This window comes from Phascolarctos cinereus, unplaced genomic scaffold, assembly GCF_003287225.1.
Source record: "Phascolarctos cinereus isolate Bilbo 61053 unplaced genomic scaffold, phaCin_HiC Scaffold_2;HRSCAF=192, whole genome shotgun sequence".
NCBI lineage: Eukaryota > Metazoa > Chordata > Mammalia > Diprotodontia > Phascolarctidae > Phascolarctos > Phascolarctos cinereus.
Genome location: NW_027555625.1, coordinates 263892597 through 263918192, shown reverse-complemented (window position 1 = coordinate 263918192; position 25596 = coordinate 263892597). Strand labels below are relative to the sequence as shown.

The window sequence follows — 25596 nt, the reverse complement described above, 5'->3', positions numbered from 1 at the left end:
GATTTGGGAAAATCCAGACATACCAACTAGTAATAGAAGTGCTGATATATTGGATAGGGTACTGGACTTGGTGTCAGAAAGCCCTGGGTTCAAATCCCACTTTAGATACTCACTAGCACTGTGTACCTGAGCAAGTTGCTTTAGACACTTTGGGTCTTAGGTTCCTTGTCTATAAAAAGAGGGTTCTGGAGTAGATGTCTTTTGAGGTCTCTTCCACTTCTACATCTATTAACCCAGTATTTTTTAGGGGGAAAAAACATAAAAGGGAGAACATGATGTAGAACAGCTTCTTGGAACATTTGGAGTCTTAACCGATGAGTAAGATTTGGATAGATGGAGAATAAAGGGAAGAGCATTCCAAGAGAAGCAATCAATGGACCAATATGTAGGGAGTGTCTATTACATATAAGGTGATGAATATATTAACACACGCAACGCCAGGAGATAAAACACAAAGACACTGCTTAGTTTGGGCTAGACGTCACATCTTTTATTTTGGCCATATAGTTCTGCTTTAGGAATATTCTCTCTACTTGAGGACCACTAGAACCTCTGAAAAAGAATACAGACTCTGAAACTCTATATGGTATTCAAACAAATGGTTTGATAGTCAGTTTTGTAAAACAACTAGTAAATTTAGCTAGAAGGGGTAGAGGAAGGAATCAATGAGATCATCCATTCATTAATTTCAAGAATCATAAAATTTCAGAGTTGAGGGGCGGAGCCAAGATGGCAGAATGAAAGCAGAGACTTGCTTGAGCTCTCCCCCAAACCCCTCCAAATACTCATAAAAAATGGCTCTAAACAAATTCTGAAGCAGCAGAACCCACAAAAAGACAGAGTGAAACAAATTTCCAGCCCAAGACAACCTGGATGATTGATCAGAAAGGTGTATCGTGCCAGGCTGGGAGCACGCTGCGTGGGCACGCAGGCCGCAGCAAACCTGGAGCAAGCCTCAGAGTACTGAATCGCAGGCAGCTATGGAGATTTCCAGACTCCTCAATCCACGAATGCCACAGACAACTTAGAAGGTCAGTGGGAAAAGTCTGTTTCTGTTGGTGGTCAGAGAGGAAGGCGGGGTTTCAGGTCCATTCCCCAAGAGCATGGCCCGGGGGGGGGGGGGGGAGCTGCTTCCCAAGCTTCCAGCCCACAGACTGAGGGGGAATCCAGTGGCTGATCAAAGAGGGATTGCAGGGATGTCTTTGCCAGTGCTGAGGCAGGAATCTCTTGTTTTCCCCGTGTTTGGATCTGGGTCACAGTTCTGGACGGTGGTGTTGGGGTGAGGAGGAGCGCTGGCGTGGTGGAGCTTGGAGTGGCTGTAGAGAGAAACCCCTCCTCACAGTTACGGGACAGAAAGGAATACTTGTGGTCACAGGCCAGGAAAGGAGTAAACACCTCACCCCTTATCATACCACCTTGGAAGAACTGAAAATTTACAGGTCCCTACAAGTATCTCTGAAAACAGGTACACAAACCCCTATAGCTTGGGACAGTACACTCTCCACATTGGAAGCAGACTCTTACCTTAACAAAGAGTTTAAAACTCAAGTAATTGGCTGGGATCATGAGCAAGCAGCGCAAAAAGAGTCAGACTATATTATCTTACTTTGGTGACAAAGAAGATCAAAATATACAACCAGAAGAAGACAACACAGTCAAAGCTCCTACATCCAAAGCCTCCAAGAAAAATATGAATCAGTCCCAGGCCTTGGAAGAGCTCAAAAGGGATTTTGAGAAGCAAGTAAGGGAAGTAGAGGAAAAACTGGGAAGAGAAATGAGAGTGATGCAAGAAAATCATGAAAAACAAGTCAACAGCTTGCTAAAGGAGACCCAAAAAAATACTGAAGAAAATAACACCTTAAAAAATAGCCTAACCCAAATGGCAAAAGAGGTCCAAAAAGCCAATGAGGAGAAAATGCCCTAAAAAGAAAATTGGCCAAATGGAAAAGGAAGTCCAAATTACTGAAGAAAATACTTCCTTAAAAATTAGAATAGAGCAATTGGAAGTAGTGACTTTATGAGAAATCAAGACACTGTAAAACAAATCCAAAAGAATGAAAAATTAGAAAACAATGTGAAATATCTCATTGGAAAAACAACTGACCTGGAAAATAGATCCAGGAGAGAGAATTTAAAAATTATTGGACTATCTGAAAGCCATGATCAAAAAAAAAAAGAGCCTAGACATCATCTTTCAAGAAATTATCAAGGAAAACTGCCCTGATATATTAGAACCAGAGGGCAAAATAGAAATTGAAAGAATCCACAGATCTCCTCCTGAAAGAGATCCCCAAAGGAAAACTCCTAGGAATATTGTAGCCAAATTCCAGAGTTCCCAGGTCAAGGAGAAAATATTACAAGCTGCCAGAAGAAACAATTCAAGTACTGTGGAAACACAATCAGGATAACACAAGATTTAGCAGCTTCTACATTAAAGGACCACAGGGCATGGAATATAATATTCTGGAGGGCAAAGGAGATAGGATTACAACCAAGAATCACCTACCCAGCAAAACTGAGTATAATCCTTCAGGGGAAAAAATGGTCATTCAGTGAAATAGAGGACTTTCAAGCATTCCTGATGAAAAGACCAGAGCTAAACAGAAAATTTGACTTTCAAATACAGGACTCCAGTGGAACATGAAGAGGTAAACAGGAAAGAGAAATCATAAGAGACTTATTAAGACTGAACTGTTTACATTCCTGCATGGAAAGATGATATTTGTAACTCATGAGAACTTTGTCAGTATTAGGGTAGTTGAAGGAAAAAAATTGTATGTATGTATAGTAGATAGATAGATAGAGGGCACAGGGTGAGTTGAAGATTAAGGGGTCATATCTGGAGAATAAAATTAAGGGATGAGAGAGGATGATACTCAGAGAAGAAAGGGAGAGGTAGAATGGGGTAAATTATCTCCACAAAAAAAAAAAAGAAAAGTCTCTCACAGTGGAGGGGAAACAGGGGAAGGTGAGAGGGAATGAGGAATCTTATTCTCATAGGATTTGGCTTAAGGAGGAATAACACACATTCAATTGGGTATGGAAATCTGTCTTACCCTACAGGAAAATAGGGGGAGAAGGGGACAAGAGAGCAGGGGGTGATAGAGAGGAGGGCAGATTGGGAAAGGGTAATCAGAAGCAAATACTTCTGAGGAGGGACAGGGTCAAAAGAAAGAATAGAATAGATGGGAGGGCAGGATAGGATTAAGGGAAATAGAGTTAGTTTTTCACAACATGTCTACTAAGGAAGTGTTTTGCATAACTGCATATGTACAGACTATATTGAGTTGCTTGCCTTTTCAATGAGGGTGGGTGGGGAGGGAGGAAGGGAGAAAATTTGGAACTCAAAGTTTTAAAAACACGTGTTTTAAAAAAAATGTTTTCACATGCAACTGGGAAATAAGAAATACAGGAAATGGGAGTACAGAAGTCTATCCTGCTCTACAGGAAAATAGAAGGGGAAGGGGATAAGAGAAGGGAGGGGGGAGATAGAAGAGAAGGCAGACCAGGGGAAGGGGTATTCAGAATGCATGCCATCTTGGGGTGGGGGGAGGGGTGAGAAATTTGGAACTCAAAAGCTTGTGGAAGTGAATATTGAAAACTAAAAATAAATAAAATTTAAAAAAGAAAAAAAAAGAAAAAAAGAAAATTTCAGAGTTGAAAGGATCTCAGAAGTCATCTAATCCAATCCACACCTACATTGTTATATCTGCCATGACATCCTTCACAAGTGGTCATCTGGCCTCTGCTTGGAGTTTTCCCATGATAGAGAATTCACTACTTCCTGAGGAAGCCAGGTCTACTTTGGGACAGCAATAATCATTAAGAACTTTTTTTTTTTGCTTAGATTGAGCCAAAATCTGCCTCTGCAATTTCCACTCTGTACTCCTACTTCTAATCTCTCCTCTACATAACTCCTTTCAAATACTTGGAGACAGTCATCATGTCCTTCCTGTCTCCTTTTCTCTATTTGAAATATCTACCAGCCAATCAACCAACAAGCATTCATTAAGCCTTAGCTATATGCCAAGAGAAACTGGAGAGCAGAGAATAGGGAGCAGGCCTTCAGAGTCCAAAAGACCCAGGTTCAAGTCTTGATTCTGACCCAAACTCACTGTTCACTTGGCCTCTCAGTGCTCCATGCAATTCTCAAAGATTATAAATTGCAAAAAAAAAAAAAGAGCTGTCCTGCATTAGTACAGGGATTTTCCTTATCTAGAAATTCCCTACCCCAATGAAATTACTGATCCAGTCCTTACGCTTCTTAAGGATGTGCCCACTACTATGCCAGGCACTGTGGGTCCAAAACCAAGCCCTCAAGAAATTTAGAGACTAGTAGGGGATATAAACCATGACACTGATAGTCATAATATAGTTTGGTGAGAGCCATAAGAGAATCCTGTGATCATGCATACAAAGTGCTGTGAGAGGTCAAAGGAAAAAGAGAAGCATGAAGAGTGGAACTTCATGGAGAAAACTTCATGAAGAAAATGGGATTTGACTGGGCTGTGAATGATGGGTGGGATTTCAGCAGATACAAATATAGGCGGTGGGGTATTCTAAATAGGAGGATAGCTTTGAAAGAATAGGACAGGTATAGATTTAGAAGTAAAGATAATATAAAAATAAAATATGTTAATAAAATTATTTTTAAAGAAAGTACAGTAACATGTCCAGGGAATAATAAGTTACACAGGTTGGCTAGAACATAGATTACACACAAAGGAAAGTAATGTGCTGTGAGATTGTGAAGGGCCTTGAGTACCAAGCTAAAAAGTTTGGACTTTATTCAATAGGCGAAGTACAGCCGTTGAAGATTTTTTAGCTCTGAAGTGACACAGTTGGAGCCATGTGTTGGGAACATTATTAATCTGACAGCATGTGTTGAATGGACTGGAGTAAAGAGAGATAAGAATCACAAATCGGAGAGCTAGAAGATGTCATGTAGTCCAATCCCTCTCCTTTCACAAATGTGGAAATTGAGACCCAGAGAAATTAAATGACTTGTCCAACATGACACAGATGGTAAATAACAGAGTTGGGATTCCAGTATTCTTTCTATGTTACCATGATGCCTAGAAATAGGAAGAAGGATATTTTGTGTGTATGCATATGTGTGTGTATGTATGTATGTATGTATGTATGTATGTATGTATGTATGTATGTATACTTGTATAGCAATTGTCCAAGAAAGAGATAATTAGGTTCTAGGCTAAATCAGCAGTGTGTGTGACCTTGGGAAGGTCATTTCACTTTTCTAGGCCTCCGCTTCTTTATCTAAAAAATAGAGAGAGGTAAACTGAATACTTTTTATGATCCTTTCCCTTCCCTTATGATTCTGTGGCCAAGAGAATAGAAAAGAAAAAACAGACAAGAAGAGTATGTCAGAGGTAGAAATGCCAAGAATTTCCTATAAACCAGCTATTGTTTTCATATAGGTTTAAATAAATAACTACCCCAAAGAGGTGGCTTCACTGAATTTTTCACTTCTTAAAATGATTGTGATAAGAGTCATTTGGACACCGAATTACTTCATCTTTCTCCCCACCTTCCCCCCACCCAAGTCCTAGCAATCAATTCAATAAGGGAAGGGAATAAATATTTATATATAGTACCTATGTGCCAGGCACTGTGCTAAGTGTTTTACAAATATTTGATTGATAAATGGGTTCATGTCCAGATACCATAGTTTTCTGGCTATTATACATTATTTAACACATCGTGAACCCCCTACAAATAGCTTTGGAATTCTTCCATGCTTGTACAGAGCATGTGTCTCATTCATCAAGTGGGGCTAGAGTTACCACAGTGCTTTGGCTTCTCAGTGTGACTAAGAGTCACAGAAAGTGGAGGGACGTGGGAGGTTAGCTCGTCTGGCCCATTTCTGGGTAGGTATCCTTTCTACAATGCCCTTTAGTGTATCATGCAACCTCCACCTGAAAAACCTCCTGTGAATGGGAGCCCACTTTCTCTTAAGGCAATCCATTATGCATTTGAACATTTCCACAGTTGTCCAAATGTATACACATACATGTGTAGATGATAGATAGATAGATAGATAGATAGACAGACAGACAGATGGATGGATGGATGGAAAGGCAGACAGACAAACTGATAGATACATAGATACATAGATACATAGACAGACAGACAGACAGATAGATAGATAGATAGATTAGATAGATAGATAGATAGATAGATAGATAGATAGATAGATAGATAGATAGATAGATAATTATGTTGGTCTGGACCTGTGATTTTATCAGTATGGGGAAGTCCCTGGGTGGGAACTCTCTCCATCAATGCCTATCTGTAATTTATCATTAATTTATAATGTAGAGAAAGAATTATCTGGGGCATTGAGAGGTTAAGTGACTTGCCCTGACTTGCTCATGTAATTACCATATGTCCAAGGTAGGACTTGAACCTAGGATCTTTTGACTTTAAGATAGGCCCTCCACCCCCTACAGTAGGGGGCCTCTTCAATTATTAGAGTAACTCACATTTATCTTACCCTTTAGAGTTTACAAAGTGCAAGTGTTATTTTTCCCATTTTATAGATGCAGAAACTCAAAATACCTTACCTACGGTCACCCAGCTAGTGAAGGTCAAAGTTGGGACTCCATCTCGGGTGTCTTATTTCCAAATCCAGCCTTCTTTTCACTCTCTCAGGCTTCTCTCTATTTGAATTGTACAAGTACAGTAGTGTGGATGCAAAAGCTCCTGGCTCTCCCTGAGGCCGCTCATTATTCTGCCTCCCAGGCTGCAGTCCCAGCAGCCACCCTGTTCAGCTGGTGGGTACCCGGTGCCACCTTGGCTTTCACATGAAATATGCTAATTGTGGGGCCACGATTTAATAGAGGGTCCAGCTGGTGAGAGCATTTATTTCAGAGAAGTGTGAATGCTGTTGCCATGGCATGCAGCCTTATACCCAGGGAGCAGAAACTAGGGGAAAAAGAAACCATTTGTGTGTGTGTGTGTGTGTGATGAGTGTTTTCCCTCCCTCCCTCCAAATTTCATTTCCCTCTCTGTGTTTCACAACCAATTCTCCTTTCAGTTTTGTGTCGAAAACTGGCACTCAGATAGCAGTTTGAGTCAAGGAGCTCTGTGCTGAATCTCCCCTCACTCTCCATATGTTTACTATCTCCCCCTTCTATCTACAAAGAAGGGGGCTATGAAAGAGTTATTTTCCCATCGTGTGTGAAAATAGCATCTGAATCAAGAAAAAAACATGAGAAGCTCGACACCGAACATGCTATAAATCAGCTCCTAGCTTAGAGAAGGCGCGTCATCAGACACACTGCTCGTGGGCCACCCTGAGTTCCAATTAAATTCGTGAAAACCTGGTAGAATGTTTTAAGAGAAAGACAAAACTGTGGGTCCCCCCAACAAGTTCTCATTTGGCTTCTATGTGTCCATGTGTGTGTGTTTCCATGCATACAGATACACAGAGCCCAGAAGATGTTATGCACGCGGCCTTTCGTTTCATTGACTGCCTGTTCCCCATAAGATAACATACAAATTCCTCAGGCTAGTATTTAAAGACCCCCACCATTCTGGCTCCAATCTTATTTTCCTGGCTTATTTCAGGCTGCTACACGCAGCCTACATCCTAGACAAGGTGGGAGACAGCTCACCTCCTGCCTCCATGCACTCACCAAGGACTCTACCTGGAGCCTGGAATACATTCCCTCCTCATTTCTGAGTATGGAAAGACTTGTATTGTATTCCCTCAAGGCCCATTTCCTCTGCCATCTCCTCCAAGAAGTCTTTCCTAATTTCCTTCATCTGGAAATGACCAGTCAATCAACAAATATTTATTAAAGAAGGATGGAATTTAAGAATTCCTTGAAGGACCAAGTTGCATCAGTTGACAGTTGTGCATTTGCACACACTAGAGACAGTAGGATGAAAATTTTTATTTCATAGTAATTTTATAACATCTGCTTGTAATTATTTGCATTCAAAGTATATGTCCTCAGAAGAAATTATAGTAAAATTATTAAAAATTATTTTTAAATTCCTGTATCAACTGACACAAATTGATATGCTTAGTCCTTCTAGTGTTTGAGCTCTTGCTATGTGCCAAGCACTGTGCTAAGGGCTGGAGGTACAGAGAAAAAGCCAAAATAGTCCCTGCTCTCGAGGGAGATAACATCCATATAAACCAGTACATATAAGATACAGGGCATACGGAAGTAATCTTTGTTTTCCCAAATGTTCATAGTGTATTCACCTTGATTTCTCCTTTGCTCCTATTCCATTTTTTACTCTGTGTCATTGTTAGTGATGTACATGTAATATTCCCCTCATTAGATAGCATGGTCAAGGGATGGGGAACCTGCAGCCTCGAGGCTACCTTCGGCCTTCTAGGTCCTTGGCATGGCCTTCTGATGGAGTCTAAGTTTTACAGAACAAATCCTTTTATTCTGTGAAGTTTGGATTTGAGGACCTAGAGGGCCACACGTGACCTCAAGGCTGCAGGTTCCCCACCCCGTCCGTGAAACAGGAATTTGTATTTTTTTGTCTTTGTATCCCCAGAACTTAGCATTGTGCTGTACATACAGTAAGGGCTTAATAAATGTTTTTTCCTTCATTCACCTCTGTAGGGACAGTGTGACAGAGTGGATGGCCTGCTATGCTTGAAATCAGGACGCCTGAGTGTGAATCCTACCTTTGCATAGGCAAGGAACTAAACCGGTCAAAATCTCAATTTCTTCGTCTATAAACTGAAAATAATACTACTTGTCCAACCCATTTCCCAGAATGTTATGAGGAAAGTGTTTGCAAACACTGCAAAATGCTATAGAAATACAAATGATTCTTTGTATCCCTAGGACCCAGCCTTAGACATAGTTTGGTGCCTAAGAAATATTTGCTGTCTTTCTTATGATGGAAGTTCTTTTGCTAATTTAAGTGAACCTTCATACCCAATGCCACTGTCCTATTACAGACCCTGATCACCTTACCTAAACTACTGTATTCTCTTAGCTGGTCTCATTGTTTCCCTACTCTCCCGCTCCAATTTATCCTGCACACTGCTGCCAGATTAATCTTCCTAAAATACCACTTTCATTACATCACTCTCCAAACCAAAAACTTTACTGTGTACAAGAAAAAGTCAAGACTTCTCAGCCTGGCATTTGAGGCCCTCTGCAATCTGGACCCAATCTGTATTTCCAACTCTTCCTCCTATTACTCCCCAGTAAAAAAACCTTCCATACCAACCAAACAGATCTCTCTGGCTCCCAAACAGGAATGATGTCTTCTTGCCTCTGAGTAACTGTCCCTACCAGTGGTCCCAGGGGTGGCTTTGTAGCCTGCCTCCCCCTCCTAACTCTCTGCATTCTTCAAATGCAAGCCCACCTTCTCCTTCAAGCCTTCCTTAGGGATGCCAGCCCACACTGATCACTCCCTGTCCTGGAGTCCTGAAACACTCACTGCCTCTGCCAGGCCTTGGGGACTTGCCTCCTGCTTTATATTGCTCACTATCTTTCCATATGCCTTAGTCTTCCCTCTCCAGCTAAACTCGGAGCCTGACTGCTACTTTCTGGCCGTGTGATCTTGGGCAATCACTTCCTTCCCCAGGACCTTCATTTTCCTCATCTGTAAAGTGAGGGGATTTGTCTCTAAGGCCTTTCCTCTCTCTGAAATCTATGATTTTATAACAGACTGTGAGTTCTCTGAGGAAGGGGACTGTGTCTTGTATGCCTCTGTTTCCCCCACTGTGCCTAACACAATAGATTGCAGAATAAATATCTGTTGCACAATTGTCCTCGTTTCTCCCTCTTCTCCTTTTACATCGTTCTCTTCCTTTTCCTTTTCTTTTCTGATCTCCTTCTTTTCTTCATCTCCCTTTTTTTATTTCTCCTCTGTACATACGTTTCTGACCTATTCTACCCCAGTTTAGCCTTGATACCTTCTCTAGGTAAGAATCCCTATCAACCAGTCAATCAATCAATCACTCATAGGCTTTAGAAAAAGTATGACAATTCCTTGAAAGCCATAGGGTAACATGAAGTTACACCAAACCACAGGTCTGTTCAAAGTGCCTGAAGATGTCATTATGTCCTCTGGGTCCTGTTCTGAGTTCACCTTGAGTACACTGGAATGAAGAGCTCTAGAAAGTGGAGTTAAATGTGACATTCTAACTAAAACCCCTAAGAAAGAGCTCCTTGGGAGGCAGCTAGGTGGCACAGTGGATAGAGCTCTGGCCTTGGAGTCAGGAGGATCTGAGTTCAAATCCAACCTCAGACACTTGAAACTTGCTATCTATGTGACCCTGGGTAAGTCACTTAACCCCGATTGCCTCACCAAAAAGCAAAAAAAAAAAAAAGAGCTCCTTGGGGCAGGGCAGGGAGAAGAAGGAAAGGTCTTAGCTTCAGTCTTGGATTTCCATCCTTCCCCCACCAACCCCAGCCCCTATCCTCTTTTGGCTGGAAAGAAATTTTTTGAGCTACAAAGAATCCAGAGGATTTGGACCTTCTTATTCTGAGGAGAAGGGAGTTTATTCCAAGCATGGTGGACAGCCAGGAAAAACAACATGGAGGGTCATTGTATAAGGAATAGCAAAGTAGCCCAGAGAAGCTGGGTCGTATGATGTGAAATGGGATAAGATAAATATAAGATGCTGGAAAATTTGGAAGAGCTATGAAATGTGAAAACAGAAGGCTTCATATTTTAGCCTGAAGGTAATAGGGTGTCACTGAAGCTCATTTGGGAGGGCAGGTGAAGGGAGTGTATACTTTAGAAAAATCACCTTGGTAATTGAGTAAAGCATGGATTGGAGTGAGGAGAGACTCAAGACAGGGAGACCAGATAAAAGGCCACATCAGTGATCAATGTAAGAGGTAACAACAGTGGTGGTTGTGTGAGTGGAGAGGAGGATTATATGAGAGATATTGTGAAGGTAGAAAGGTCAAAATTTAGAAATGTGTTGAATCCGTGGCCTGAGTTAAGAGAAACTGAGAATAACACCAAGGTTACAGGCCACAGTGATGGGGACAGTGATGGTATCTTCAACAGTAATAGGGAAGTTTAAAAGGAAGGGTTTGATGGGAGTGGAGATGAGGAGGGGAATAAAGAGTTTTGTTCTGGTCATGATAAATTTGAAATGATTATAGGAGATAGGGTATCTAGGTGGCTCAGTGAATAGAGCGCTGGGTTTGGAGTCAGGAAGACTCATCTTTGTAAATTCAAATTCAGCCTCAGACACTTACTAGCTGTGTGACCCTAGTCACTTAATCCTCTTTCCTCAGTTTCCTCATTTCCTGGAAAAGGAAATGGCAAACCACTCTGGTGTCTTTGTCAAGAAAATCCCAAATGTGGTCATAAAGAGTTGGACACAACTGAAAATATGATACACATTTTTATGATACCCAAGAAGGAATTGTTGATTTGGAAATTAAGGGATCGTTGGTACCTTTAGAGAGAACATTTTTGGTTGAATGATGAGGTAGGAAGCCCTATGAAGAGTTTACAAGAGAGTTAGAGGAAAGGAAGTGAAGGAATCCAGTGTAGATGGCTTTCTCAAGGAGTTTAGTTGAGAAGAAGGCAGATACAGGATGATGGCTAGAGGGTACAGTAGGATCAAGTGAGAGGTTTTTAAGGATAAAGGAGACCTTGAACATGTTTCTAGGCAGCAGAAATGCAAACAACAACTAGAGAAAGACTGAAGATTATTGAGAGACTGGGGATGATAGTGGGGGCAATCAGAAGCAGACAGGATCAAGGGTGATCAAGGGATGGATGCATTCCTTTCCTTTCTCTCATCTTCAATTTTTCTTAGTATACTATGGCCCCGATGCCTCCAAACCTGTCCAGGTCTCTCCCATTTTTCAGATACCTTCACTTGGCCCTGCCATTTCCTCAAATTAGCTTTCCTCCTCTATCCCTTCTCCCTTTCATAGACCCAGCTGCTAGAAAGGGGTCCTCTGCATTCTTGAGACATGTGCTCATGTCTCACTTCCCATCTCCTTGCAATGCTGGCTTCTGACCACACCATTCTACTGATACTGCTCTCTCCCAGGTTACCAATGATATCTACACTGCTAAATCGAAAGGCTGTTTCTCAGTCCTCATGCCACCTGATCTCACTGCAGCTTCTGATAGCATCGACCACCCCCTCCTCCTGAATACTCTCTCTTTCCCTTGGTTTTCAGGACACTCTCTCAGCTCTTCTCCCACCTCTCAGTTTACTCCATCTCCTTCTGATGGATCATCTATCACCTTTTCATTAAGCTCGAGTTTCCTCTTAAACAACATCCTGTGACCTCTTCTCTCTCTACACACCCTCTCCCTTAATCTCATTAGATGGGTTCAAAATCATTTCTATAAACATGGCTCCAAAGTCTATATATCCAGCCCCAATTTTTCTCTTGAACTTCATTATCTGAATATCTCTACCTAATTTTATATAAACGTCTCAAATTGGGTATGTATAAAATAGAACATATTATCTTCTCCCAGCCCTAGGCCAGCCCAGAACCCTTCCAGGGAGCACCTGAAAGACTTTAGTTGGAGCTGGCACCAAGTAGGAATACCCTTCCTCCTCCCTCTTCTAGGTACCCCAGACCTTACCTCCAACATTTCTGCCAATACACTCCCCCTTCCTTCATGTCTACCCCTACCAGAGAGAACCCAGAATCCTCACTTCTCTATGACCTGTAGGCCTACTTTCCCCTTCCCAACAGTGATGCGCCAGTCTCAAGGACAGAAACTCTCATGTACCCAAAGGATTCTGACACCCATCCTTTTCCCGTGCTTTTAGGATCCATGGGCCTTTCCATCTCCTTGTAGCTGAACATTCCTATAGATATTATCTCCTCCCGACTAGAAAGTGAGCACCTTGAGACCAGAGGCTACCTTCTTTTTCTATCCAGATCTCCATTGTTTAGCATAGTATTTGGCACATAGTAAATGCTCATTAATTATTTTTCATTCATTCATATATTCTCCCCTTCCCCAACCCTATACTTCTGAAAATCCCTTTTTCTATTCAGGGTTTCCCAAGTTTCTGGTCTTGGGGTAACCCTTCTTTCTTCTCTCACATTCTCCATATCCAACCACTTGACAAGTCTTGTCAAGTCTACTTGCACAACATACCTCACACCTATCCACTTCTCTCCATGCCTTTAACCACAACTCTAGCTGAAGCCCTGATCATTTCTCTTGTGGACTATTGGAATGGCTTAATTGGCTTCCAGTTTCTCCCCTCTCCCATCTATCCTTGACAAAGCTACCAAAATAATCTCCCTAAAGTGTGAGCCTGACTAGTTGCTCTGCTACTGAAGGATATTCATTGTTTTCCTATTGCCTCTAGAATAAAATACCAACTCTTCACACTGGTATTTAAAGCCCTTCCCAGTCAGACTCGAGCTTATTTTTGCAGATTTATCGCACATTACTCCCTATCCACACTCTCTACAGATTAGCCAAACTAAGCAGCTAATTCCTCTATGAACTCAACATTTCATCCTCAGTCTTTTCACAGGCTGTATGTACTCCACTCTTAGGGGTGTACTAGGACTAGCTCTTACCATTCTCTTGAGTAGATTATTAAATTTTCAGCACGAGCATTTATACCTCTGAATTTAGCAAATACTGTGATTCAAGGTTTGATTTGTTTTGTCAATTGTCTAGACTTAAGAAAGTGATGGAGAAAAATTTAATAATGAATATTAAATTTAAAAGTGGGTGGTGCATACCTTCCCCTTCCCCACCCCACCCCACTGAGCCAGTTGTTAAACAGTTGCCAGAACAACCCTGATAGCAAGCACTTGATCGTCATCTCAACTTCTGGGAATCCCAAAGCTTCATTCACATGTAAGGCACTGTAGCTACCTGCTAGACATAAAGAGAAAAGCATCATAGTCCCTGGCCTTAAGTAGCTCCAGCCAGGAGAGACAATATATACATATGTAGGCACATACAGAGATTTAGAGCTGGAAGGGACCTCAGAGGCCAATAACAAAGGAATAGAGATTAGAGAACCCAGGTCACCAGGCCAGAAGCATTGCTCTTCTCACCACATCACACTGCCTCTCTTCAGTCTCAAATAGATCATCATCGATGAGGCTACATCATAAGATGCAGACAAAAACATTTGTTGAATGAGATGGAAGATGAGGAAGAGGCTCCTGGGAGACATAACAAATAACAAAGGTATTTCTGATCAACTGCCAGTGGAGACCTGGAGATGTTGCTCTTGAGGATTGTGAGCTTAAATTTATGCCTGTCTTCAGCTTATGCTCCTTATATGTCAAACACTGAGGATTCAAAGAAAAAGCAAAAATACTTCCTGTCCTCAAGGAGCTTATATCTTTATTGGTACAGATAGCAAACCTTCCATGTCTTCCCATGCTGACCTTGGAGTCGAGAAGACCTGAGTTCAAATCCTTCCTCAGATATTTATCGGCTGCATGGTCCCAGATGAGTACAGAGAAACCTCAGTTTCCTTATCTGTAAAATGGGGATAATAATAGCACCTACCTCCCAGGATTGTCATGAGGGTCAAATGAGACAAGATCTGTAAATCCCTCTGCAAACTTTTAAGTGCTTTACAAACACCAGCAGTACATCCTCCCATAAAAGCTCTTTAGACAATCCACTCAATGTACTGGAAGCCTTCCCTGAGTTCTCTGAATATTTCCAAGAGTACAGCATTCATACTGTAACAACATTGCTGGAAGTTTTTCCACCAGTGCCATAACACTTGGTGTGTGAATGCCAGGCATCTAATAAAAAAGTCTGTTCACTACACAGTGTCTTTCTTATTCTTGGGAAGTTATCATTCTGTTTATCCTTCTAGGAAAATTTTGTTTGGGGTAAGCATAGAAGCATAGAGATGGAGGGACCTATAAATGATGTCTAGTCAATTTCCCTGGGTTATGGCATGAACTGTCTCCAACCACTGTGCAAAGATGGGGCTCCACCCTGGTTAAAAAACCCTTACGAGAAAAGGAACAATTAGATAAATGAATAGTGGCCAAGCACTTGCAGTTCTATGCCCAGAGCTCTGTATTTGTTGATCTGGGAAGGGTAAGAAGTGTTAAGCTGCGGTCCTTGCCCTCCAGGAACTTGTTATAGTCTAATTGGGGAAAGAAGACACATGAAGAGAACACCAATAACACCAGCTAGTGCGTGTGTGTGGGGGGGTGAGAAGTAGCCAAATAATAGTGTGTCAGATTTAAGAACAGGAAGAAGACCACCTAGTATGGCTATGGGAAGCTTCATCAAGGAACTGAGATTTGATCTGGGGCCTTGAAGAATGGGTAGAATTAGGGCAGAGAGGAGAGGGAAGGACATTCCAGGCAAGAAACTATCTTCCTGATAAATGATCTACCTGTTTGCTCTGCTCTCTTCCCATCTATTTTGTGTATACCTTGTATATTGCACCTAGTTATTTACACAGCATCCCTTCTATTAGAAAATAAGCTTCTGGAGGGCAGGGACTGTCTTTTTGTCCTTCTTTGTGTCTCCATTGCTTAGCACAGTGCCTGGAATATAGTAAGCACTTAATAATACTTGGTGACTTCTTCATGGTTGACTTACTTGTATCACATTAATTTGTTTCACATTAAATAAACTTAACTTACTTGTTTCACATTAAATAAACATTTTGCTTTAGGAGTCTGTATGTTTCTCCATTCTAATAGGTTTAGATTAGTCACTGGTTTCAGAACTAGGAAAGACTTCAGAGTCAACTTCCTTGTTTCATAAAGGAGGTAACCTATTTCCAGAGAGGAAGAACTTGACACATAGGGGTGCTCTGGAACCACCTCAAACCAGTTCAAGTGAAGCAATTTAAAAATTTTCAATGTAAGCAATTACATTTTGGAAATGGGCAAAGGCTACAAATTGGGGTTTGTTTTATTATTTTGTTGATTGCCTAGATTTAAGAAAGTGACAGAGAAAACGTTAATAATAAAGTTTAGGGGCAGCTAGGTGATGCAGTGGATAAAGCACCGGCCCTAGAATCAGGAGGACCTGAGTTCAAATCCGGCCTCAGACCAAACACTTAACACTTGCTAGCTGTGTGACCCTGGGCAAGTCACTGAACCCCAATTGCCTAAAAATAAAAAAATTTAAAAAATAAAGTTTAAACTTAAAAAGTGAGTCATACAGAAATTTTCCCTCCAGAAGGGCTAGTTGTTAAACATGTACAAGTACACCCCTGTCAAGGGTCACACTGTATTAAGGAGCAGTACACAGTAGACAGGAGTATAAGCCTGTGTTTTCTCTCTGGTGTTTCAGTGGGTACTTTCTACAGTTTTGAGGGCCCTTTCTATGGAAAGGGAAGCAATTTAATGCAGTAGAAAGAATATTGATTCCATAGTTGAAGAACCTGGGTTTGAAACCTTCGATTTTAACCGACTGATTTTAACCAAGTCTTTGATTTTAACTGAATGACCCTGGGCAAGTCAGTTAACCTATGTAGGCCTCAATTTCTACATTTGTAAGATAGCACTAAATCCCTTGCAGTACTAGAACTTTGATCAAAGGGCTTCTTCAAAAGAAATAGAGGGGCAGCTAGGTGGACACATAACACTTACTAGCTGTGTGACTCTGGGTAAGTCACTTAACCCCAATTGCCTCACCAAAAAAGAAAAAGAAAAAGAAACAGAGATCTCTCTAGTCAGATTTAGGTCATCCTGGCAAAGTTCTAAGACAAGGCCAGGCAGTGCAGTGCACTGGGCTCTGCTCATTACCATGATTCCCAAATACAACCTGTCTCTCCATCTTGTCCCAATCCAGAAGTGGCCCCTGTCCTGTGGTACAGACACCACCAAAAGGAAACTGATAGAATTCCCCTTCCCTTTTCCCCTTTATCAAGATCAAACATGGATAACCACTGCTGCCTCTGTAGAGAGGAAAGGTGGCACTGTGAGTGTGAGGAGCAATGCCTTTGGAGTCAGAGGCCCCAAGTCTGAGCCCTATTTCTACCACATCCCATCTGTATGTCCTTGGACACCTGCTTCTCCTCCCTGGGTCCTAGTTCCCTTCTCTGGAAAATGAAGGGATTGGAATAGAGATCTGGTCTCTTCCATCTCTAAATTCTAGGATCCTAAATTATGCCAGGCAGCAGTTTCCCCGGCTCTGTCACTACATCCTACATTGGCTGTTTAAGGAAAGATGAAGGAGAGGTGGCGGAATCTTTGACCCATGCACACAGATGGCCTCACTGAATAATCTTGGAGCGCATCACTACTTTGTAACAGCACCATTGTTGACTCAGAGCCAGCTCAGAGTGTCGGAAGGACAGGAATTCAGGTATTTTTATTTTCTAGGAAAAACAAAGTGCTGATTGTATCTAAAGGCTGTGTCTATTCACTGCCAAACCAGCCAGTTGGGGCAGATTTTGGCTCCAAAAAGGGAAGATTTTCTAACAACTTGAGCTGTCCAACGCTGAACCAGCCTGCCTGCTGCAGTTGTGATTTCCTTCTCACCGCAAGTGTTCAAGTGAGGGATGAAGGACCACGTGTGAGAGATCAGAAGATGAGGTTCTTGGAATGGAGCTAAGAATCTAACTTAACTCCATTTTATAAATGAGGCCCAAGGAAATGGCGAAGAGGCAGTTTTGAACAGTGAAAATAGCTCTGGATTTGAAGTTAGAAGATTTGGCTTAAATAAACAAGGTCTGGCACTTACTCTCTGTGTTAACTTAATTTCTCTGGGCCTCTGTTTCCTTACGAGGAAAATGAGGGAGTTGGTCTGGGTGACCTCCGAGGCTTCTTCAGCCCTAAATCTATGAAATAAAAATATTTCCCAAGGTCTAAGCTTATGTATATATGTAGAAAAGCTGGGATTTGAACCTAGTACTTCAGGCTCCAGATTCAAGGCTCTTTCCATTATATTTTGCTGCTTCCCTCCTGGGCTGTTATGATCACTGAATGGGAGGCTGGTAAAGTCAGAATATTTTGAACTGGAAGGTCCCTTAGAGATCATCTAGTTTGACCTCCTCATTTCCTTCCTTCTGACCTTCCTTCCATGACCTAACTCACCTTCAACAGATACAGGACTGAATGAGGCCTTGCATATTGGGCGACTGAGGGAATATGGTGCAGAAGAATGATAGATTTGGTATAAGTGGTTGTTGTTGATTAGTTGTTTCAATCATGTCCTATTCTTTGTGATCCCATTTGGGGTTTTCCTGGCAAATATACTAGAGTGGTTTGCCATTTCCTTCTCCAACTCATTTTATAGATGAAGAAATTGAAGCAAATAGGGTTAAGTGATTTACCCAAGGTCATACAGCTAGTTAGTGTCTGAGGCCAGATTTGAACTCAGGAAGATGAGTCTTCCTGACTTTGGGCCTGGTGCTCTATGTACTATGCCACCTAGTTGCCCCCATAAGAATAAGAAGACCTGAGTTCAAACTCCATTTTTGCTACTTATACCCTTTGAGAATTTGGGCAAGTTACCTCCCTTTCCTGGGCCTCAGTTTCCTTACATTTAAAGTAAAGAGGTTGGATCAGATGGCCTCTGAGATACCTTCCAGTTCTAAATCTATGATACTTTAAGCAATGGAAGAGATTGAAAGTCATCAGTGACCATTCCCCCCTTCATTCCTCTCTACTTCTCTTCCCCTCCTCCCCTTTTAATTTTTATATTGATGGGAGAGGAATGGTAAAAGCAAAGAATAGAAAATGAGTTTTCATGAAGCCCCTGCCTTACAGAGTGAGTGTATAGGATCTGAGCCCAAGTCTTTGTATTTGTTAGAAGTTGATTGTTTTTCTTCCTTGAGATGTATAAACAGTAATGGGGAGGGAGGAGAGGGAGGGAAAGTGAAAGGAGGAGGGAAGGGAATGAGTGAACAATCCCAGAGGCAAAGAAATGCCTTGTTAGGGCACTGAAGAAAGGGAGGGATTTCTAACCCCCAAGGGGGCAGTAGTTCAAAGGTGAAGGCTCATTTTCTGTGCCAGTGTGTACGTTAAAAGTGAACATCCTAAAGGTCGGAAGGCTAGCGCTAGAACAATCAATAGGGTGAGGTAACACTGACAGCTGGGATTTGTCCCCATCAATCAGGCCCAGGTTCCATTAAAAAAATCAATCCCGATAACCAACATCAAAAGTCAACTTTGTGAATGATGGCACCTGCAAAATACTGTGTTTGGAGCCCCAATTCTGCAGGCCTTACTTGAGCAGAAATGATCTGGAATCGAGCCCAGAGGGAGTAAACTTAACAGCTGCTAGAATTTCCCAGATGCAGAAGGGACAGGCTGCTTCTAGTTGCTTTCTAAGGTCCTTCTTCCTTCTAAGGTCCTTTTCCTTCAGAATTTGGGGCAAAGGGGGTGGGAGAGGGAAGAGAAGGAGGTCTGTCCCTGGGGCCAATAGTTCTCCTGGGACTCCATGCATCAGTACAGGAAATGGCCAAAAGAGATGAGTGCAGGCTGGCTTTGTGGTTTTCCACATCTTGGCTAGGGAAATGGCAACTTAACCGTGTGTGTGTGTGTGTGTGTGTGTGTGTGTGTGTGTGTGTGTGTGTGTGTGTCTGTGACACTGGGGAGCTATGCAGGAGTACAGAGAATGTCTATCTGTATGATTGTTTGCATATACTTTTCCTTTTTAAAGGCACAGTTGCCCTTAACTAGCTCCTGCATGTGCAACTGATTTCACATGCGTGCATTTGTGTACACAAGTAACTCCATGTGGATGAGATCTGTAAGCAATGCAGTTTGGTTGTTATTTGCAATGGAATCATGGGCAAGTCATTACTTGACCATGAAATTCTCTGACCCTCAGTTTCCTCACCCATAAAATGGGGATTATGAAACCTGTACTAACTCAAAGAGTTGTTGTGCAGAAAGCACTTTGTAAACCTCAGAGTGTTAAATAAATGTAAGTAATTATTGTTACCATTATCTCATTCTTTTCATCTTTTTGGATGGAGTTCAGAAAACCTGTCCTGGGGCAAGTCACTATTATCCTGTCACTCTCTATTCTGAATGTTCCATGGACTATCTCATGAGTTACTATTATTATTATTATTGTTATTATTATTGTTAGTGAATGTGAAAGCAGAGAAACAGTAGAGTGTGGTGGGAAGAGCCCAAATGTGGGAGTCAGCAGAAAGGGATTCTAGTTCTGGTTCTATTACTAAGGTCCTGTGGTGCTGAGCCCTGGCTCTAGAATGAATCGCTTCCATGTGATTCAAATCTTCTATTGCTTACTTCTGAGTAACTCTGGACAAGTAGATTAACCTTTCTGGACCTTCACTTTCCTCATCTGCAAAAGGAATGGTTTAGACTAGAAAATCTGTCAAGTGCTTTCTAGCTCCTAGACCTATGATACTACGAACTCCTGAATTAGTCATTTTGCTCCCCTGAATCTCAGTTTCTCTGTCTCTAAAATCAGGGGCTTGGACTAGGGACTTAGATGAGCTCTAACGGTCTTCCAGATCTGGTATATCACAACCTCAGTGAAAATCCAGTGATGCATCCTATTTCCAGAAAACTAACTTAATCCCCACTGAGTCGGCTCCAGTCCCTGGGAACTAGGAGAATGGAAGGGACTGGTATGCAGGAGGGTTTGGGTGGAACAGCAGCTATTTCTATAAATGGGACAATTATCCTGTGTTCAGCACATGTCTAAGATGAAGGCCACATCTGTGGTGCCTATTCTATGGTACTGATCACCTGCTTGGTAAAGAAAAAAAAATCCATTTTTCTCTGTGTAAGGAGTTAAGGGGGCGTGTGTTGGGGAAGGCAGCTTCCTACAGCTGATTGTGCACTTTCCCATCTGATTGCCAACATTTATTCAATTACTTCACTCATTACCAGTGTGAGCCTCCACGGCTCCCCTAAAACCTCCCCCTGCTACCAACAGATCTATTAGAAGGCATGTGCACCTGGCAGGACTGTCTAAGGATTAAAAATATTCCAGAGGAAGAGTGTGCCTGCTTTTTGAATAACTTAGTCTCTTGCTCCCCAAGCTGATAAGCCTTGGAAATACTGCAGGAGAAATGCAAGGGAATGGGGTTGGGGTGGGGGCAGGGGAAGGACTGCTGGGATAAAAAAGCAGTGGGGTAAAGAAGGAGTGGACAGAATGGAGACTAGGTGCTCCCACAACTCTTAACCGCAGAGTTTTCATCTGGAGGAGTCTCCCAGGATCTGATCCAAGATCTTTATTTTGGTGAAAGAAGAAACCCTCGTTTAGGGGAGACAGGGATCCAGCATTCTGTTCTTTTCATAGAATTGTAAGCTATGAGGGCTGGAGAGACTTTAAAGATTATCTAATGCACCTCCTTCATTTTACATATGGGGAAACTGAGGCCAGAAAGGGGAGGGGACTTGCCCAAGGTCACATAGCTAGTTAGTAGCAGAGCTGGCATTAGAACTTAGATCTTCTGACTCACCTTCCTGTATTCTTTCCATCATATTACACTGTCAATTATCATAGACCCTTTGCCCAGGGCAGGTATGTATGTATGTATGTATGTATGTATGTATGTATGTATGTATGTATGCATTTTTGCTACGCAATGGGGTTAACTGACTTGCCTAGAGTCACATAGTTAGTGAGTGTTATGTGTCTGAGGCCATATTTGAACTCAGGTCCACTGTGCCACCTAGCTGCCCCTAAGGCAGGTAATAATTTAGATAAGTGAGTGGAAAAAACTAAAGATGCCACTCCAAAGGGAGGTTGGGTAGACTGGATAATGCAATGTAGGCTCATTTTTTTTTCTGGCCCCCACCTCTCTGGATCTTTGGGTGATCTAAACTTCCTTTAATGAGGCAGTTGGAGTGTTACCTCTCAGAAATGGCTGCCTATCAAAGCAGGACTAGTATGCCTGTTTAATCAGTGACCCTTCCCTATTGTGTAGATTAGAACCTCTCACTCATACTCTGGAAGGGGACCCAAGACACTGCTTTGAACTATGTAGATTTGTGTGTCTCTAGATGACTGTCTCTGTTCACTAATTTATTCATTTTACAGAGTATATATTAAGTACAATGGAGACACGAACAGCTGTGGGGAGAAAGGTAGGGATTATGTTTATGGCATTTTTAGAGGAGAGGGGGAGGGAAGGAGGGGAGGGAGGGAGAGGGGGAGAGAGAGAGAGAGGGGGGGGGAGGGAGGGGGAGAGAGAGAGAGAGAGAGAGAGAGAGAGAGAGAGAGAGAGAGAGACAGAGACAGAGAGAGAGAAATATTTATTAAGTGCTTCTGAAGGAGAAGGAGAAGGAGGCAAACACTATACTAAGCACTGGAAATATAAGAATAAGCAATAACAACCACCAAAAAAAAAACCCAAGAAAGTCCCTGCCCTCAAAGAGCTTACATTCTAATGGGAGAAGACAACACATAGAAGAGAACTGAAATGGGAGACAGCAGGTATTCGCCGAAGGGCAAGGTCCAGAAGGAGTCTGAGTCACGGGCTGTACTAGATTTAGAGTAAGCATGGCTGGCATGGGTGCTTCCTCAAATGGAGGTTTGGCTCTACTGCTGTATGACTCCATTCGGAATTTTTTTTCCCAGGACCTACTTTCTCATGCTATCACTGCCCAACCCACTCATGTAAACCTCACTCCTCACCATGTCCCCATCTTAATCAACCCTACCTTTCACATGTGCCCTCTGGAAAAACTTCTCGAGGACAGGGATATCTTTACATGCTCTAACCCTATACCAATGAAATCACTGGCTCAGAACAAATAAAGAATTATTACTCACATTTCTGTAAACATTGAAGTTTTACAAAGAATTTTCCCAACAGCTTTGATGTAGGTAGCGTCAATGCTTTTCTTAACTTTTTAAAAATTGTTTAATCTAGACCTACAATTTGATAGCTTCAGGGAACTCCCAGTTAGAAAATTTGGTCTACTAATGCATATGAATAATTGTGATAGTTACTTGTAGTAACTATGGTCTTTTAGTCAGAGTTTCCTGGAGTACTGAAAGGTTAAGAGACTTGGCCAGGGTCACAAAAAACCTATGTGTCCCTTGAACCCAAATCTCCCTGACCCCAGAACTGTGTCTCTATCTACTGTTTCCTATCTCCATATTATAGATGAAGAATCAGAATAATACTTGTACTTCTGTCCTCACACAATCGGTGTGAGGGAAACCCTTTGTCAACCAAGAAGTTCGGTGAACCTTATTAACCCTTTGATCTTTGAAGAACCAAAATGTTGGGGACTCCAAGGGCAGTGGAGAGATGAATAGCTGTGGGGAGGACGGTGGGCATCCAAAACAAGAGAAGCATACTGAGGAGCAACAGAGGATAGCTTGTACAAGAGACAGTGAGTGGGGCCTGTGTGACAGGTGCACGGGCTTCTAAACGAACCTGGAAATGAGGCGGCATGTATATGTGGTGGACTGACATGGTTTCCTAACTACTCTTGAAGGGCTGACTTTACCAGTGGATGGCAAAAGAGCATCCAATACAAATTCCAGTGACATCCACCCCCCCCCCCTCAGGCATTAATTATAGGAAGTTTAATACTAGGCAATGGAGGAGAAAAGAGGACTCCCGGGAAAGAATGCCTACCTTTAGGCTGGCTTACTGCTCATTAGCGCAAGAGGGTGAGAAGGGGAAATTCAAATCAGAAAGCTCCTTGTTAGACTGTGCTGGAAGGCAGGAGAGGTGGAAACTCAGCACTTACTCAGCAGCGCAAAGGAGTGCAAACTGGGAATGGTAACCAAGACTTTTGCACGCTGCTCTGCCACTTCCTTACCAGGTAATCATAGATAAATCACTTAACTCTCAGCCTCATTTCTGCCTCTAGCAAATCAAGGGAGTTGGATTCAGGGGTGTCCTTGTAAATGTTTAACAACCAGCTCTCCAATAAGGCAGGACACACTTTGAAGTTTAATTTGCATTATTAACATTTTCTCTATCACTTTCTTAAGTCTAGAAATCAATAAAACAGTCAGTTAAGCCCTGATTTGTACCATTTGCTGATTTCTAAGGTGTAAATGCTCACACTGAAATTTAAACAATCAACTCTCAAGGGGCCCCCCAGCATATCACCCAGATTAGGTGGTGCATAAGGTCTCTTTTAAGTTCTGTAAGTGTGTACTGTATTGGAGGGAGAGGGAGCCTTCTCCGTGTATCTCGATGCTTCATCTTTTCCCTTCCCATACCCCTGACCCAATATCACAGTCCATTAAGAAATGGCTGTGTAATTAACTTTTGATTATCCCTGCTAATATCTTGAAATGGAGGATATTCTCTCACAAACAAGGGATAATGTAAAAAGCATTTATATCTGACTTTAGAATGTTATTAGAGAAGTATACCAGTATACACACAGTCTGTCTTATATATTAATGACACACATATTTCGACATTCATGATGTTTTATTCCCAGCTCCAGCTCCCCTCTCTATCCCCATCTTCATTCCAACCCATCCACTCCCATCTCACCTATACAGCATGGTGCAGCAGAAAGAGCACTGACTCTGCAGTGAGGAGGCATCAGTTCAAATCTTTCCTCTGATACTTAGTACCTTTGTGACCTTGGATGAGTCACTTACCTCCCTGAACTCCACATCTCCCCTCATCCACAAAATGTTAGACTAAATGACCTTTGAGGCCCCCTCCAGCTCTGTGGGTCTAAAGGGTCTACAATTCTTTCTGTGGAAAATTTGGAAAATATTGACCATCTGCTTAGGAATATTATACTGAATAGATGCCTGAGCTAAGACTGGTTACAGCAATGAAGCTTGTAGTACCACTAATGTTTGCCCACCTCCCTGGGAGAAGAAACAGTTGTTCTCCTTGTCCTTTCAGACCCACAAGGAATCCCAATCTGATTTTCATTCCATGGGGAATCAATACCCATATATAATCAGAACTTGCCAGAAGGAGACAGGTCACTTTCTTTTGATGCTGGGGTTAAGGGAATTCTCTATTGAATGTTACCCTTTTGGGGTTCACTTAGAGAGAGATGTTCTCCTTGGCTTAGGCAGGCTCTTCCTAAAACATTCTTGGAGCTTTCCCCCAGGTTTGCCAAAGGATACCTTCTTCCTCAGGAGCTGTTCCCTTCAGTAGGAGCTATCGAGCACTCTCCCCAGAGTAGGCAGCTGGTAAATTCTCCCTCTTCTATCACTCACAGACGACCTGACTCTGCATTCCTTATCTGATTGGAAGGAAACACTCATGAATGAGATCCAGAAAGAGAAAAAAAACTCAACAGGTGGATGGGGGGAAGGAGCTGGGGAATAAAAGGAAGGACAGAGGCTAGGAAGGGATAAAGAAGGAAATGACCAGGGAAGTACTCTTCTTAATATAACCATCCAGGCTCCAAGACTCTACTAACCCTGCCCTAACCATTAGGCAGGATCAGAGACTCATCATGTGCCCTTCTGCCCTTCCATACTCCACACCAGAGTCCAGGACCAAAGACCTTTCTAGCTCTCCCCCACTGGAAATAGCTCTGGAATAGAGCTCACCTGGCTGAGCATTGGGAGCTGAGTGACTACCTCAAATAGGCCTCATCCCTATATAATTACACAGGACCCCCAGAATTCCTCCAAATCCTGCCTTGACCCAGGACTGATCATCTACCCTGCTGCTGATATATTTGCCTTGCCCCAACTTCCTTCCCCCTCAGGAATAATACATCTACATTACCAGCACTACTATAAAGGGCA

General features: G+C 42.3%; 1 long non-coding RNA gene across 1 annotated transcript in view; it reads right to left on the bottom strand.

Annotated features, from left to right (window-relative positions):
• Positions 1 to 468: 468 nt before the first annotated feature.
• Positions 469 to 25596, bottom strand: part of LOC144455888 (uncharacterized) — a 31510-nt gene continuing 6382 nt past the window's right edge. Inside the window, exon 2 of the long non-coding RNA XR_013484720.1 lies at positions 469 to 1316. This is a non-coding gene — a long non-coding RNA (uncharacterized LOC144455888). The remainder of the gene's footprint in view (positions 1317 to 25596) is intronic.